We start from the raw sequence: 18262 nt of genomic DNA, 5'->3' as shown, positions 1-18262 counted from the left end.
TAAGAGATCCTGGCCCTGTGTACACAGTTGTCGGTGTAAGGCCATGTCTGAGCTACAATTTCACCTGTGTTTTATGCCTTCCAAAATCTTCACCCTCCAGAACCTGCAAATATGCCCATTGGAATACCCTAACTACAGCTGTACAAATAGTCAGTGACAAAGGACACAGTACAGGTTTAAGGAGCTATCCGGAAGACCCCAGCAAATTTCAATAATTTATTTCACCAATAACAGCAATGTCCCTTTAACATCAAGGAACCAACTGAAAGGAAAAGGCCTCAGTCGCCACATCTGATTTAAAGAGGTGCTCGTCCTATTGGGCATTGCTCTCTCCTTCTGATTGCATTATGGGGAAGGAGCTTCATTTAAATAAAGTTGGAGGCTATATATCTTTGCACAAGCTCCAAGCATGCACTGTGCATGCCCACTGCATTAGAACACGCTGGGTAGGCCCAAGCCGTCACACCCAATAATACAAGGACCCAGCACCCGCTGTGCCATAAACACCAGCCATCACTTTATTGGCCCCATGAAGAATTTCTGTAGCTTTTCTTTTCTTGATTCCAAATTTTAGTCTCAAACTTTAGTCGTCAAACACTGGGAAAATAGTAAATATTCCTTTATCCAGGTCATAGCTGCAATTTTAAAAATTGCCTAACGTTGAAGGTTGGATCATGAATTGGTGCTGTAACACAGAATGGTAGGACATGGTCTGTGAGAGGTCTGTGACTTCTCATATTGCAGCTTCTGAATCATAGCCATGACACTGTGAGAATATGCCAAGCAGAAACCGAATACTCTCCCACAGAAGGATGAGAGTTTTTTTATTCATTCTTGGGATATGGGCATTGTTAGCAAGGCCAGCATTTATTGCCCATCCCTAATTGCCCTCGAGAAGGTGGTGGTGAGCTGCCTTCTTGAACTGCCGCAGTCCATGTGGTGAAGGTTCTGCCACAGTACTGTTGAATAGGGAGTTCCAGGATTTTGACCCAGCGATGATGAAAGATTGGTGAATTATGTCCCAGTCAGGGTGCTGCATGACTTGGAGGTGATGGTGTTCCCATGTACTAGCTGGTGGAGATCGTGGGTTTGGGAGGTGCTGTCAAAGAAGCCATGGTAAGTTGCTGCAGAGTACACTCCTGTGCAAAGTACACACTGCAGACAAGGTGTAACATGTGGAGGGATTGGATATTTAAAGTGATGGGTGGGTTGCCGATCAAGTGGACTGCTTTGTCCTAGATGGTGTTGTTACAGCTGCATCAATCACACTCCTGACTTGTGCCTTATTGGTGGTGGAGAGGCTTTGGGGAGTCAGGAGGTGAGCCACTTGCCGCAGAACACCCAGCTTCTGACCTGTTTTAGTAGCCGCAACATTTATGTTGCTGGTCCAGTTGAGTTTCTGGTCAACGAACAAGTTTCCCAAGCAGAGAGAATGTTGCTTGGCACATGATCAGATTTTGAGAGTTAGGAAGTATGCTTCCTATTTAGAGGTTTCTTACTCCAGTTTACATAATTCTGGTCCGAGGAAAAGAGTAAATACTGACTTTAAGTAGTTGTATATCTTTTAAAAATATAGCAATTTATTTCAGGCAGAAGACCATTGATGCATCTGGCCTATCCATCTAATTAACTATTATCTTTCCTGTGAGATATCCTTATCACACAAGATACAATAAGTACAGATCCTTTCAGACGCCAGGAACTTGCCTATTTCCTACTGAAACCCCCTAAAGTTTAGCAGTATGTTTGACATGTTTAGCCAGGATTTTTATGTAAACTATAAATCCAGTGAGACGAAAAGAATTGCAAATTACCAATGCTGTTTAAAACCTACATTTCAACTAAAATTTACATGTGCTTCCAAAGAAGCGTATTAATAAAGTGGAGTGTTTGTCAATTCTCAATGGTCCAAGTAACTCCAGATTTTGTAGACCGGTAGGTCTGTTGTCTGAATTAGATTTTGAAAGTAGTTTTTCATCAATTGAATTTAAAAAGTATAAAGCCGTCCCATTTGGTTTCTTCAGTTATACTTTACAGTGGAACTAATACTGCAGCTTTGTTTTTGTAGTATTTAAAGAAAGTTTAGGTGAGGTGACACAATGTATTGGTATACCACAAGGCTGTAGGGCATGACTGTATGGCCATGATTCTCCAGGTGAGCTCCTAGTCTCAGTCAGGTAGATGGAAAACTTCCTCAAGGAGATAAAAAGTATTTCCCTTTTCCAATAAGGAGAAAAAATCTGAGCATGTCAAACTGTAGCATGCTGCTCCAAAAGTAAGTTTGATCAGCACTGGTAGAGATCTAGGAACAGATTGCTGACCCATTCCCTCAATTTTGTCTTGAGGGAGAGGATGTGAACATACATAAACTAAAACTACCAATGGGATTGGTAGAAATGACAGCGCCAGACGTTTGCATGCTTTAGGATGGGGTTAAAATTTCTAAAGGATGTTCTTGTAACTCTTCAACATTTACATCAGTGCACTCGGTTTGTTTACGTACTGTTGCCAAATGTGTTGTTTTTTCAGGAAGTGCTTTTGAATGAAAACTTACCAGGTGCCCAAATGTTGTGTTTAAGAGCTAAATATCTTGGGAATGTCTACTTTTCATGTTTACATGTGTCTTTTTGACATATCTAATGTGTACCCTTTGGATTTTTGGCAGATTTTAATTTGTTTAAATTTATATAAAACCTATCCTGTTTTGGTTTCTTTAATGCTATATGAGGGTCAGGAGACGCCTGTTTTTTTTATGTTAAACTTGCATGATGCAAGTGAACTCATTCAATGTATATGGAGAATTTCCTTGCTGAGCTCAAACTACAACAGTAGCTCTTGTGAATACTCATGACGGTGAGCTGGATATCTAGCTGGTGACTTTCCTTCGTAAAATGTTAATAAGGTATTCATAGAATAAGGTACGATGCTGTATTTGCACACCTGCTTCAGTATTTTCAACTGCCCTGTTTATTGAAATATAACTTTACAGAATTTTCATAAGACTCCTTTGACAACAAAAATGGCACCTTAAATTTATATGGTGCCTTTAAAACGTTCCAAGGCACTTTAAAAAGGGTGGAAGGGAAAAAGAACCCTAAAAGGGGTAAAGGAATGGATTCTGGGATATGGTGGAAGATTTAGGAGAGGTGGCCAAAAGGACTTGTGGGTAAAGGTTTTAAGTTCAGTTTGTTGGGAGGCAAGAGATGATGTAGGTCAGCGAGGACAGGGGTGATGAGTTTTGAACAATTTGAGAGTGCGTAGCAGGTAGAGGATGGGAGATCAGCAAGGACGGTTTTGGACAAACCAAGTCTCGAGGTGACAACAGTGTGGATAATGATTTCAGTAGCAGGAAGGTAGGGGTGGAGGTGGGCAATGTTGCAGGGGTACAAGTTAGCGTTCTTGATGCTAGAGAGGATGTGGATTTGAATTTTAGCTCTGGGTCAAATAGGAAATCAAGGTTGCAAATGATCTGGTTCAGCCTGAGCATGTGGCGATGGGAAGGATGGAATGAATGACAACGGGGCAGAACTTACAGGGGTGGGGGTAGGGGCGATGCTTTAGGTCTTTCTGATGTTCAGTTGTAGCAAATTTTGACTTGACCACAATTTCCTGTCAGACATGCATTTTGACAGAACACAGGTGATTGTGGGATTGAGGGAAGTAGTGGAGAGGTAGAGCTGGTTATCAGCAGCATGCATATGGTAGTTGACCCCATGCCTGCATATGGTGAAACTGAGGGGCAACATGTAAGAAAAGAGCCAAGGATTGGTCCTTGGGTTCACTTTGTGCAGTTTGTAGGAGTGAAACCATGAAGTCCACATAGCCTTATAGAGCTAGATAACAGAGAGACAGTGGAGATGAATAGCCTGATCGGTAATCTCAAATACTGCAGAGTTGGAGAATGGCAGAAGGATAAAAACACTGCAGTCACAGAGGATGTCATTCTTGTCTTTGGCTAGGCGGTGTCAGTGCTGTGAGCAAGGCAGAAAGTGTATTGAAGGTATTTGATCATGGAGTTTTGAGAGAGATGGGTACACCTGCGAGATGATAACATTTTCAAGGACCTTAAAAGAGGAAAGGAAGGTTGGAAAGGGGAAATAATTGGATAGAATGCATGACTCGAGGTTGGGCTTGAAGGAGAATGTACCAGAATAGTAGGGGAAGAGGCTATCCTGGACCTTGGTAATAAGTCTAAGGAAATTTAGGGATGGCAAGTGTAGCCAGGCAGGGAGGCTTCAGTGAGAGTGAAGGACCGTTACAGAGTAATTGTAAGAGGAATGGAATCCTGAGCCAGGGAGTTCAGGAGGGGTGCCTGAAGGCTTAGACAAAAAGATGGATTTTTAAAGGAGAAAAAAGTATAATCAGAGGAGTCTAAGGAAGGAGTTCCAGAGAGCACAGTCTAGGTGCCTGAAAGCTCTGCCACCAATGGTGGAGTGAAGAATGGATGAGGGATGGGGAAGTATATAGAAGGCTAGAGTCAGAAGATCAAAGAGTTCAAAAGGGGAAGTAAGAGGCAGGGTGGAGTGATAAATCTCCTCTGTACCCTCTCTAATGCAATCACATCTTTCCTGTAATGTGGTGACCAGAACTGTATGCAGTACTCAAGCTGTGGCCTAACTATGTGTTTTATACAGTTCTAGCATAACCTCCCTACTCTTATATTCTGTGCCTCGGCTAATAAAGGAAAGTATCCCATATGCCTTTTTAACCATCTTATCTACCTGTCCTGCGACCTTCAGGGATCTGTGGATGTGCACTGCAAGGTCCCTTTGTTCCTCTACACCTCTTAGTATCGTCCCATTTATTGTGTACTCCCTTGCCTTGTTTGCCCTCCCCAAATGCATCACCTTACACTTCTCTGAATTGAATTCCATTTGCCATTTTTCTGCCCACCTTACCAGTCTATTGATATCTTCATAATGTAACGATAAAAATAATTATCTGCATATTAAATAACCATTGCATGATTTTTGTCAAATACTAACTTTTTTTACATACAGAATACCTCTGCATTTTTTATTGCATTTCCTGCATCTATTTTAACAATCGATAATGTAAGAGCAACTGAATACTTTGTTTTGTACTTGCCAAATACTGTATTCATTTAACAGTTCTTCATATGACACTGTAGAGAAGTGTCACACTAAGAGCAGAGAAGTCTACAGCTTTCCTCCGATCAATTATCAACCACTCGGCCAATTTTTGTATCATCAGGATGTGATTTACTAGGATGATATCATCTGCAACTATGCCCCCTAGTTTTAGACTCTCCAGCCATGGGAAACAACCTCTCAGCATCTACCCTGTCAAGCCCCCTCATAATCTTATATGTTTTTTAATTAGGACAACTCGGCTCCAGACCTCATTACAGCCTTGGTCCAAACATGGACAAAAGAGCTGAATTCCAGAGGTGAGGTGAGAGTGACTGCCCTTGACATCAAGGCAGCATTTGACCGAGTATGGCACCAAGGAGCCCGAGTAAAATTGAAGTCAATGGGAATCAGGGGGAAAACTCTCCAGTGGCTGGAGTCATACCTAGCACAAAGGAAGATGGTAGTGGTTGTTGGAGACCAATCATCTCAGCCCCAGGACATTGCTGCAGGAGTTCCTCGGGGCAGTGTCCTAGGCCCAACCATCTTCAGCTGCTTCATGAATGACCTTCCCTCCATCATAAGGTCAGATGTTCACTGATGATTGCACAGTGTTCAGTTCCATTCGCAACCCCTCAAATAATGAAGCAGTCTGAGCCCGCATGCAGCAAGACCTGGACAACATCGAGGCTTGGGCTCATAAGTGGCAAGTAACATTCGCGCCAGACAAGTGCCAGGCAATGACCATCTCCAACAAGAGAGAATCTAACCACCTCCCCTTGACATTCAATGGCAATACCATCGCCGAATCCCCCACCATCAACATCCTGGGGGTCACCATTTACCAGAAACTTAACTACAGTGGCTACAACAGCAGGTCAGAGGCTGGGTATTCTGCAGCGAGTGACTCACCTCCTGACTCCCCATAGCCTTTCCACCATCTACAAGGCACAAGTCAGGAGTGTGAAGGAATACTCTCCACTTGCCTGGATGAGTGCAGCTCCAGCAACACCCAAGAAGCTCAATACCATTCAGGACAAAGCAGCCCGCTTGATTGGCACCCCATCCACCACCCTAAACATTCACTCCCTTCACCACCGGCGCACAGTGACTGCAGTGTGTACCATCCACAGGATGCACTGCGGCAACTCGCCAAGGCTTCTTTGACAGCACCTCCCAAACCCGCGACCTCTATCATCTAGAAGGACAAGAGCAGCAGGCACATGGGAACAACACCACCTACACGTTTCCCTCCAAGTCACATACCATCCCGACTTGGAAATATATCGCCGTTGCTTCATCGTCGCTGGGTCAAAATCCTGGAACTCCCTTCCTAACAGCACTGTGGGAGAACCTTCACCACACGGACTGCAGCGGTTCAAGAAGGCGGCTCACCACCACCTTCTCGAGGGCAATTAGGGATGGGCAATAAATGCCGGCCTCACCAGCAACGCCCACATCCCATGAACGAATAAAAAAAAATTAGATCACCTCTCATTCTTCTAAGCTCCATTCTACTCAACCTTGCCTCATAGAACAACCCTCTCAACCCAGGAATTAATCTAATGAATCTTTGCTGCACCGCCTCTAAGGCAAGTATATCCTTCCTTAGATAAGGAGACCAAAACTGTACACAGTACTCCAGGTGAGTACTCTCACCAAAGCCCTGTACAATTATAGTAAAACTTCCTTACTTTTGTATTCCAAACCCCTTGCAATAAAGGCCAACATTCCATTTGCTTTCCTAATTGCTTGCTGTACCTGCATGCTAACTTTTTGTGTTTCTTGTACAAGGACACCCAAGTCTCTCTGGACACCAACATTTGATAGTTTCTCACCATTTTAAAAATATTCTGTTTTTCTAGTCTTCCTACCAAAGTGAATAACCTCACATTTCCCCACATTATACTCTATACCTTCTTGCCCACTCACTTAACCTGTCTATATCCCTTTGCAGACTCTTTGTGTCCTCCTCACAGCTTACTTTCCCACCTAGGTTTGTATCGTCAGCAAACTTGGATACATTACGCTCGGTCCCTTCATCTAAGTCATTAATATAGATTGTAAATAGCTGAGGCCCAAGCACCGATCCTTGCGGCACCCCACTAGTTACAGCCTGCCAACCCGAAAATGACCTCTTTATCCCTACTCTCTGTTTTCTGTCCGTTAACCAATCCTCTATCCATGCTAATATGTAGTCATGTTGTGAAACTAATTTTGACTTTTTACCATTTCCCCCTGCTTTGACCTTATTTGCTGATGCATTCTCTGTTAGGCTCTCTGTCCCTTCCTGCCACACTCTGCTTATCTTTACCCAAATCACTACATTGCTCTGTTGCCTTAACTTTCCTGATTAGATTTCTAAATTTCCCCTCACCTGACCCCCCTCCCCCCTTTTTAGTTTAAAGCCCTATCTACAGCCCTAGTTATTCGATTCGCCAGGACGCTGGTCCCAGCCTGGTTTAAGTGGAGCATGTCCCAACGGAACAGCTCTCTCTTTCCCCAGTACTAGTGCCAGTGCCCCATGATTCGAAACCCCTGTCTCCCACACCACTCTTTCAGCCATGCATTTAGCTCTCTGATCTGTTTGTCCCTGTGCCAATTTGCACATGGCTCAGGTAGTAATCCAGAGATTATCACCTTTGAGGTTCTGCTTTTTAATTTGGAACCTAGCTCCTCAAACTTCCTCAGCAGAACCGCATTCTTAGTTCTACCTATGCCGTTGGTTCCTATGTGGACCACGACATCTGGATCTACCCCCTCATGCTCCAAGTTCTTTTCCAGCCGCGAGTTGAGGTATTTAACCCTGGCACCTGCAGGCAACACAGCCTTCAGAACTCTTGGTCGCAGCTGCAGAGAACAGTATCTATCCCCCTGACTATACTATCTCCTACCACTACCACATTCCTTTTCACTCCCCCACTTGAATGGCCTCCTGTACCATGGCGCCATGATCAGTTTGCCCATCCTCCCTGCAGCCCTTGTTCTCATCTACACAGGTAGTAAGTACCTCGTACAGGTTAACGGCTGAGGCTGCTCCACCACTGCATCCTTGGTCCCCGTACCTGCCTGTCTCGCAGTCACATCCTCCTGTCCCTGATCACTGAGTGAATCTTAACTACTGCCTAGCCTAAGGGCTGTGACTGCCTCCGAGATCAAAGTGTCCAGGTAACTATCCCGCTCCCTGATGCATCGCAATGTCTGAAGCTTGGACTCCAGCTCAACAACTCTGAGCCGAAGTTCCTCAAGCTGCAGATATTTACTGCAGATGTGGTTGCCGGGGATCATGCTGCTCTCTACCAACTCCCACATGCTGTAGTTATGACACACCACCTGCCTTGCCGTCACTTGTCAAAGCAGAATTTATTTATTTACTTTATTGAAGTTTTTAATCAATCGCTATTTTTGGTTTTATTAACTAATTAATTTATTTAGTTTAAGTTACTGATTTAAGCTCTTGGTTAAACCCAAGCTTTGTAAAAGTGAGTCTTACCTCCTTCTTGTATTATTTTTCTTTCCTGTGTTGCGCACCGTCTCCAGAGAGGATTATCTGTTTGCATGCTTCTACCAATACTACCTGAATGTCACTGCTTGGAGGTGTGACATAAGTGCCTGAGCGTGGTGCTATTTGATTATTTCCCCCAAGACATCTTTCCTTTCTCTCCTTTTAGAATCATAGAATGGTTACAGCACAGAAGGAGGCCCATCGAGTCCAATGCCAGCTCTTTGTAAGAGCAGTCCAATTAGTCCCACTCCCCCGCTCTTTCCTCGTAGCCCTGCAAATTTTTTCCCTTCAAGTATTTATCCAATTCCTTTTTGAAAGCCACGATTGAATCTGCTTCCACCACCCTTTCAAGCAGCGCATTCCAGATCATAACTACTCGCTCCGTTAAAACGTTTTTCCTCATGTCGCCTTTGGTTCTTTTGCTAATCACCTTAAATCTGTGTCCTCTGGTTCTCGACCCTTCCACCAATGGGAATAGTTTTTCTTTATTTACTTTATCTAAACCCTTCATAAACTCTTCCACCTATGGGAAGTTGCTTGGTTTCAGATCATGAACTCAGTGGAATAGAGGGAAGGAATCTGTGTCACAACATTCTGCAGTATGATATACTGGTGCTTCCAGTCTGTGGCGCCTGCTGAGCAGTCGTCAAATGTGATAGTTTCAATCTGCTCAAAAACACTTTGGATCAACATTTTGACAAATAGTGGAATTGTTGGTTACCAGAAATCTAGAATTGCTCTCCTAATAGAACACACTCAAGTTCAGCCAAGTTTTCACTTATAGAGTGCGTATAATTTTAGTATTTTGTTTCCGGCTCTAAGTTCTAAGAGGTAGGATTGGTTCAGATTACACTGAACCTCCTATCTGAATACATGCTTGTTGTTCATCTCTATTAGGTACAGTATGAATAATGCTAGAATATTTTGTGCAGTTAATGTTCTCCTTCAGCTTATTGTTAACCACAGAAGAGCTCATTTATCTTGTACATTCATTTAACTCAGATCTATCCATGTGTTAATTTAATGAGTGTCAGGGGTCGTGGTTAACCCTTGGGGGAAAGAGACACCAAGGGAAAAGATCTCAAATTTATGCAGAGGTCAGCAAAGTATACATATTTCAGGGCACCTGGACCAGACAATGCACACTAAAATTTGTGAAGAAATTTGGGCTGGGGGAGGGGGGAGGAAAGCTTTGATTTAACATTAAATACAAGGGTTGTAACCAGAGGATTGCTGAATGAGTCATGTAATCTTGATATTCAAAGAGAAATGGGATAATCTAACACCGGTAATGGGAACATTTTGGCATTTATAGTACACTATCTGTGTTCCTCAGAGGAGCAGAAATCATAAGGAATTGTCAACGCGATTTTAGAAGCAAATCTTTTAGAATTACTTGAGGAGGACACTGAAGTAAGGTATAATTTTATTTGAAAATTTGTCAAAGTATTTGATAAAGTTCTACTTTTGAGGCACCTGAAATTAATAATAATAGCCAGGTTTTTTGACAGTTGTCTCAAAAGAAAGCAAAAGGTGGTGACAAATTAACTAGGCTTTAACTAGGTGCAGTGGAATTTAACGGCGGGGCGTGGTGGGGAGGGTGGTGTTGCTATTCTGTGTCCTGCTACTAACATTATTTATATGTTGTGGACATCCTTTAGTTTTTGCTCTTTCTTTTGGGGTCAGAGAGGAATTTTGTTTTTTTTTTGTTGTCTGACAATACAGATAGTACACGGTCCACTGGAATGAACAGACCCGATAGGTTCAATGGCTGTCTCAATCAGTTATTTTATGTCCTTATCTTGTATCTATTGTTAAACTATAAATCTAAATCTATATGGGAACAATAGCAAATTATTGTCAAATTATTGATCAGACTAAGAGAGCATACAAGAAGGTCTAAGATAGGTTTACAGTGCATGTGTGTAAACACATGAAGCTTGGTAAATAAGGTTGGTGAGCTGCAGGCGTAAATATGGAAATATAATGCTGTGGTGATAATGGAGAGCTGGCTCAAAAAAGGGCAGGATTGGGTACAAAATATTCCTGGATACAAGGTGTTCAGGAAGAATAGGGAAGGAAAGAAAGGGGGGGGTGGCAGTATTGATTAAAGAGAATATTGCAGTGCTGGAGAGAGGATATGCTGGAGGGGTCAAGGACAGAATCTATTTGGTTAGAGTTAAGAAACAATAGACGAGCTATTACACTACTGGGTGTATTCTATAGGCCACCAACTAGTGGGAGGGATATAGAGGAGCAAATCTGCGGGGAAATTACAGAGCGGTGCAAGAGCCATAAAGTAGTAATAATGGGGGACTTCAACTATCCTAATATAGATTGGAATAGTAATAGTGTAAAGTGCAAAGAGGGGGAGGAATTTCTGAAGTGTGTTCAGGACAACTTTCTTGACCAGTACGTTTCTGGCCCAATGAGGAAGGAGGCATTGCTGGATCTGGGGAATGAGATGTGTCAAGTGGAGCAAGTGTCAGTGGGGGAATATTTAGGGAACAGTGATCATAGTATCATAAGGTTTAGATTAGCTATGGAAAAGAACAAGGAGCAATCTAGAGTAAAAATACTCAATTGGAGGAGGGTCAATTTAAGTGGGTTGAGAATAGATCTGGCCAGGGTGAATTGGAATCAAAGATTGACAGGCAAAATTGTAATCGAGCAATAGGTGGCCTTTAAAGAGGAGACGGTTTGGGTACAGTCTAGGTACATTCCCACGATGGAGAAAGGTAGGGCAACTAAAGCCAGAGCTCCCTGGATGACGAAAGAGATAGAGAGTGAGATGAAGCAGAAAAAGGGGGTGTATGACAGGTGTCAGGTTGATAACACAAGTGAGAACCAGGCTGAATATAGAATGTTCAGAGGGGAAGTGGAAAAAGGAAATAAGAGGGGCAAAGAGAGAGTATGAGAATAGACTGGCGGCTAATATAAAAGAGAATCCAAAAGTCTTCTATAGGCATATAAATAGTAAAAGGGTAGTAAGAGGAGGGGTGGGGCCGATTAGGGACCAAAAAGAGGATCTACGCATGGAGGCAGAGGGCATGGCTCTGGTACCAAATGAGTACTTTGTATTTGTCTTTACCAAGGAAGTGGATGCTGCTAAAGTCATAGTAAAAGAGGAGGTAGTTGAGATACTGGATGGGCTAAAATTGATAAAGAGGAGGTACTGGAAAGGCTGGCTGTACTTTAAGTAGATAAGTCATCCGGTCCAGATGGGATGCATCCTAGGCTGCTGAGGGAAGTAAGGGTGGAAATTGCAGAGGTGTTGGCCATAATCTTCCAAACATCCTTAGATACGGGGGTGGTGTCAGAGGACTGGAGAATTGCAAATGTGACACCGTTGTTTAAAAAAGGGTGTAAGGATAAACCCAGCAACTACAGGCCAGTCAGTTTAACCTCGGTAGTGGGGAAATTTTTAGAAATGATAATCCGGGACAAAATTAACAGTCACTTGGACAAATATGGATTAATTAAGGAAAGCCAGCATGGATTTGTTAAAAGCAAATCGTATTTAGCGAACTTAATTGAGCTTTTTGAGGAGATAACAGAGATGGTTGATGCGGGCAATGCGGTTGATGAGGTGTATATGGACTTTCAAAAGGCATTTGACAAAGTGCCGCATAATAGGCTTGTCATCGAAGTTGGAATAAAAGGGGCAGTGGCAGCATGGATATGAAATTGGCTAAGTGACAGGAAACTGAGAGTAGTGGTGAATGGTTGTTTTTCGGACTGGAGGAAGTGGTGTTCCCCAGGGGTTGGTACTTTAGGAAGGATGTGAAGGCCTTAGAGAGGGTGCAGCAGAGATTTACTAGAATGGTTCCGGGGATGAAGGACTTTAGTTACGTGGATGGACTGGAGAAGTTGGGGTTGTTCTCCTTAGAGTAGAGAAAGTTGTGAGGAGATTTGATAGAGGTCTGCAAAATCATGAAGGGTTTAGACAGAGTAGATAGAGAGAAACTGTTCCCATTGGCGGAAGGGTCAAGAACCAGAGGACATAGATTTAAGGTGATTGGCAAAAAAACAAAGGTGACATGAGGAAAAACCTTTTACACAGCGAGTGGTTATGATTTGGAATGCGCTGCTTGAGGGAGTAGTGGAGGCAGACTCAATCATGGCTTTCAAAAAGGAATTGGACAAGTACTTGAAGGGAAAAAAATTGCAGGGCTATGAGGAAAGGGCGGGGGAGTGGGACTAGCTGGATTGCTCTTGCAGAGAGCTGGCACGGGCTCAAAGGGCCGATTGGCCTCCTTCTGTGCTGTAACCATTCTATGGTTCTATGAAATGTACCATTCAACAAATTGTAAATCAGTGGTGCAAGCATTGATTCAAGAAGATGGCAATCATATGCAAACAATTAGTAGGTAACCTCTGGGTAAAGTTGTGCAGGATGGTACAATTGCATTAAATAGGGAGATGAATTGGAAGTTAACAAAAGAGTAATGGTGAACCATGGTGAACATGTTTCATAAAAACATTGCAAAGAAATTGGCTTATTAAATTCCTCCCCTTTACAAAGAAGACTGATTTAACAGATGTGACACATTTTTTCTATTCTGCATTAAATAAGAATAATTGCTGTGTTAAGGAAACAGCTGTTAAGTCTTATGTCTTGTGCTTCATGAAAGCCCCTTTCTACATAAGCCCATTCCTTTGAAATAGGCCATAGTCTAAATATTGTTATTGTTTTGGTTTTCTGTTTGTGTCCACTTTAATGCAATTCTGTAATCCAGTGTGAAATGAAGGAAATGGTTTTGATGAATTAGTGGTTTACTTTTGAGTGGATCTTTCTTTGAGGTCACCATATGTACATTTTGCATGGAAAGAGGTCGACTGCTAAGGAAATGTCCACATCCAGACACAGCAGTGGAGCTATATCCTGCAGACAAGCTGTTAGTCCTTTAACTTTCGTAAATTACTCTAATGAGTAGTCCGGAGGGGGGGAAATTTAGAATTCCTGCAAATTTAAAATAAGGCCTCCTATTACTTTTCTTCATTTTACATGGAGTAAGCTTAAAAATTCCCAGCACATTCACTGGACACAAGTTCTGCTTGATTTTATACTTGCTTTCAGAATTAATGTACAGAGAGGGTCAAAGCTTAACATTTATTCAATATGAAATAGGAATGTTCTTTCTTTCTGTCTGTGGTTAGTTTAAAAACTGGATCCTTTTTCTTGAATTTTTGTATGTAACACAAGTGATTTTTAGTTGTAATTTAGTATTTTCCTTAATTGCGACTTTTTCCACGGCTGGTCTAAATGTTTTACGCTACTGTGTACATGTAGGATAACCTTAGTGTTCATGTACTGTAAAATTGTGGACAGTTTTCCTTACAAAAAACAAGGTTGGGCTTACAGTACTTCTTTTAAGTATAAGTCTTCTGCATCCATATATCAAATAATTTAAAACTATGCACTAGATGGAAAAACAGTACCGTAAAAAAATCTCCAGAATACAATGGAATCCTCTGGGAAGGAACAAAAAGTTGCTGGAATCAAATTTGCATATAATGGGACTGGGTATATATGGACTAAGTCCTAAACGAATTAAGATTAAGTCCAGTTACGGACATTTTCTAACCTGCGTATTTGTGCATAACTAAGGCAGCTGTTTGGGGAGGGGAATAATACAAATTATAACTTGGACTACTACAATAACTACTGCCCATTAATCACAGATATTTTCTAACAATGTATACCGTCTTGACTGTGCTCAAGTGAGGGATGTTAAATTTCAGCATAGAAGGTAGAAATGGAGAGCATAATTAATGTGCACAGAGCATATTTTGGAAGATGAATTGTGTATTTTTGGAAAACAATTCCAGTTTTTCCAATCACCAAGGGTACATAATACAATCAACATTTCATAAAAACATAGAAAATTTATGGCACAAAGGGAGGCCATTCGGCCCATTGTGTCCACACTGGCCAAAAATGAGTCAACCAACCTAATCCCACTTTCCAGCACTTGGTCCGTAGCCCTGTAGGTTACGGTACTTCAGGTGCATATCCAAGTACTTTTTAAATGTGATGAGGGTTTCTGCCTCTGCCACCCTATCAGGCAGTGAGTTCCAGGCCTCCACCACCCTCTGGGTGAAAAAAGTTCTCCTCAGCTCCCCTCCAATCCTTCTACCAATCACTTTAAATCTATGCCCCCTGGTTATTGACCTCTCTGCTAAGGGAAATAGGTCCTTCTATCCACTCTATCTAGACCCATCATAATTTTGTACACCTCAATTAAATCACCCCTCAGCCTCCTCTGTTCCAAAGAAAACAACCCCAGCCTATCCAATCTTTCCTCATAGCTAAAATTCTTCAGTCCTGGCAACATCCTCATAAATCTCCTCTGTACCCTCTCTAGTGCAATTACATCCTTTCTGTAATGTGGTGACTAGAACTGCATGCAGTACTCAAGCTGTGGCCTAACTATATATTTTATACCGTTCTAGCATAACCTCCCTGCTCTTATATTCTGTGCCTCAGCTAATAAAGGAAAGTATCCCGTATGCCACCTTAACCACCTTATCTACCTGTCCTGCTACCTTCAGGGATCTGTGGACATGCACTCCAAGATCGCTTTGTTCATCTACACCTCTCAGTATCCTCCTATTTATTGTGTACTCCCTTGCCTTGTTTGCCTTCCCCAAATGCATTACCTCATTCTTCTCTGGATTGAATTCCATTTGCCACTTTTCTGCCCACCTGACCAGTCCATTGATATCTTCCTGCAGCCTACAGCTTTCTTCCTCACTATCAACCACACGGCCAATTTTTGTATCATCTGCAATCTTCTTAATCATGCACCCTACATTTAAGTCCAAATCATTAATATATACCACAAAAAGCAAGGGACCTGGTACTGAGCCATGCAGAACCCCACTAGAAACAGCCTTCCAGTCACAAAAACATCCGTCAACTATTACCATTTGCTTCCTGCCTCTGAGCCAATTTTGGATCCAACTTGCCACTTTCCCTTGGATTCTATGGGCTTGTACTTTTTTGACCAGTCTGCCATGTGGGACCTTGTCAAAAGCCTTGCTAATATCCATGCAGATTATATCAAACGCACTACCCTCATCGATCCTCCTTGTTACCTCCTCAAAATGCACAGGATTTCTGTAAGCATTTCAACCTCCAAAGATGAAGGTCAGTTACAATAATAAATAATGGTCCTCACATTAAAATTATAGAACCTCTACCTGCCACCCCCCCCCCCCCCCTTACATTTGCCAAACATTTCAAACTTCTTGATTTATGAGACAGCAGCTCCTCAGAGTTCATACATTTTCACTGTTGCAATCAAACATTTTCTTCTCCATCCAAGTATTGCACTTGGGTATGTTTCCAATTGATTACTCAAAATAATCCCCTCAAGCCGCTAACAATGTCATAGTAGTATCATAGTATGGTATAGCACAGGAGGAGGCCATTTGGCCCATCATACCTGTACCAGCTCTTTGAAAGAGCTATCCAATTAGTCCCATTCCCCTGCTCTTACCCCATAGCCCTGTAATTTTTTCCCTTCAAGCATTTATCCACTTCCATGTTGAAAGTTACTATTGAATCTGCTTCCACCACCCTTTCAGGCAGTGCATTCCAGATCATAACAACTCGCTGCATAAAAAATGTTTCCTCATGTCGCCTCTGGCTCTTTTGCCAATCACCTTAAATCTGTGTTCTCTGTTTACCGACCCTTCTGCGACAGGAAAGAGTTTCTCCTTATTTACTCTATCAAAACCGTTCATGATTTTGAACACCTCTATCAAATCTCCTCTTAACTTTTTCTGTTCTAAGGAGAACAACCCCAGCTTCTCCAGTCTCTCCACATAACTGAAGTCCCTCATTCCTGGTACCATTCCAGTAAATCTCTTCTGCACCCTCTCTATGGCCTTGATGTCCTTTCTAAAGTGTGGTGCCCAGAATTGAACACAATACTCCAGCTAAGGCCTAACTAGTGTTTTGGAAAGGTTTAGCATAACTTCCTTGCTTTTGTACTCTGCCTCTATTAATAAACCCAGGATCCCATATGCTTTTTTAACAGCCTTCTCAACTCGTCCTGCCAACTTCAAAGATTTGTGTACATACACCCCTGGCCTCTCTGTCCTGCACTCCCTTTAAAATTACCATTTAGTACCATTTAGTTTATATTGTCTCTCCTCATTCTTCCTACCAAAATGTATCACTTCACACTTCTCTGCGTTACATTTCATCTGCCATGTGTCTGCCCATTTCACCAGTCTGTCTACTTCCTCCTGAAGTCTGTTACTGTCCTCCACATTGTTTACTACATTTCCGAGTTTCGTGTCTTCTGCAAACTTTGAAATTATACCCTCTATACCCAAGTCCAGGTCATTCATATATAACAAAAAGAACAGTGGTCCTAATACCGACCCCTGGGGAACACCACTGTATACTCCCCTCCAGTTTGAAAAACAACCGTTTACCACTACTCTCTGCTTTCTGTCCCTTAGTCAATTTTGTATTCACTCTGCTGCTGTCCCTTTAATCCCATAGGCTTTAATTTTGCTAACAAGTTAATTATGTGGTACTTTATCAAATACCTTTTGAAAGTCCACATGCACAACAGCAACCACACTACCCTTATCAACCCTCTCCATTACTTCATCAAAGAACTCAATTAAGTTAGTCAAACGCGATTTTCCTTTAACAAATCTATGCTGACTTTCATTTATTAGCCCATACTTTTCCAAGTGCCAGTTAATTTTTCCCGAATTAATGTGTCTCAAAGTTTCCCCACCACTGACGTTAGGCTAACTGGCCTGTAATTGCTGGGTTTATCCCTCTCCCCTTTTTTGAACGGGTGTGTAACATTTGCAATCCTTCAGTCCTCTGGCACTGCCCCTCTAACTAAGGAGGATTAGAAGATTGTGGCCAGAGCCTCCACAATTTCCACCCTTATTTCCCTCAGTAACCTAGGATGCATCTCATCTGGGCTGGATGACTTTTCTACTTTGAGTACTGCCAATCTTTTAAGTACCTCCTCTTTATCGATTGTTATCCTATATGAACCAACTAGCCCCAGATAACATCCATCCAGTGCATTCGGTCACATAGAATTGTGAACTAGTATAATACTTTTTCCAATTGTTTAATAAAATCCATTAAAACTAAAAAAATCCAGTATTTTCCATGACGTAAAGGCTTTACTTCAAGCTTTTTAAAGTGCCAATACTTTCCTTATTTTAAACTAGCTTTATGTAAATAGACATTGTTTCCAAATCACCTTCCTTAAATCCTGGTCTTTTAGTTGACATTTTTGAAGTCTTCACCTGATGTCCTACCCTATACCAGTAATTGTTTTAAAACGAAAGATCTAGGTGGTTGTAGTAATGACAAAATGCACTAGTGCTCCAACTCATCGTGGTGCAGAATAATGGATATGGCTTTGCATCTGCATTTCCTCACTTGCCGTTCTCAGGTGTGCTATGGGGATGTGCAGAGCCTAGGCTAGCCACTTCCTCCCTTTTCTCCCCACACATAGGGAGAGAAACTGGAAAATGAGTCATGCAGAATTTCCCTTGTATATGTCTTTGTAGTCATTCTCTGGCATAAGAAGAGACCTGAGCCTCATCTATTGAGGAATGGTACATGGTATGGAGTACCATAATGAAAGAAGAAAAAGAATTCAAACCCCTTATA

General features: G+C 42.1%; 1 protein-coding gene across 1 annotated transcript in view; it reads left to right on the top strand.

Annotated features, from left to right (window-relative positions):
• Positions 1 to 18262, top strand: part of cpvl (carboxypeptidase vitellogenic like) — an 88510-nt gene that overhangs the window by 69500 nt on the left and 748 nt on the right. The window lies entirely within an intron of this gene.

The sequence above is a fragment of the Heptranchias perlo genome, chromosome 2 (assembly GCF_035084215.1).
Source record: "Heptranchias perlo isolate sHepPer1 chromosome 2, sHepPer1.hap1, whole genome shotgun sequence".
Taxonomy (NCBI): domain Eukaryota; kingdom Metazoa; phylum Chordata; class Chondrichthyes; order Hexanchiformes; family Hexanchidae; genus Heptranchias; species Heptranchias perlo.
This window is presented reverse-complemented; position numbering and strand designations above follow the sequence as displayed.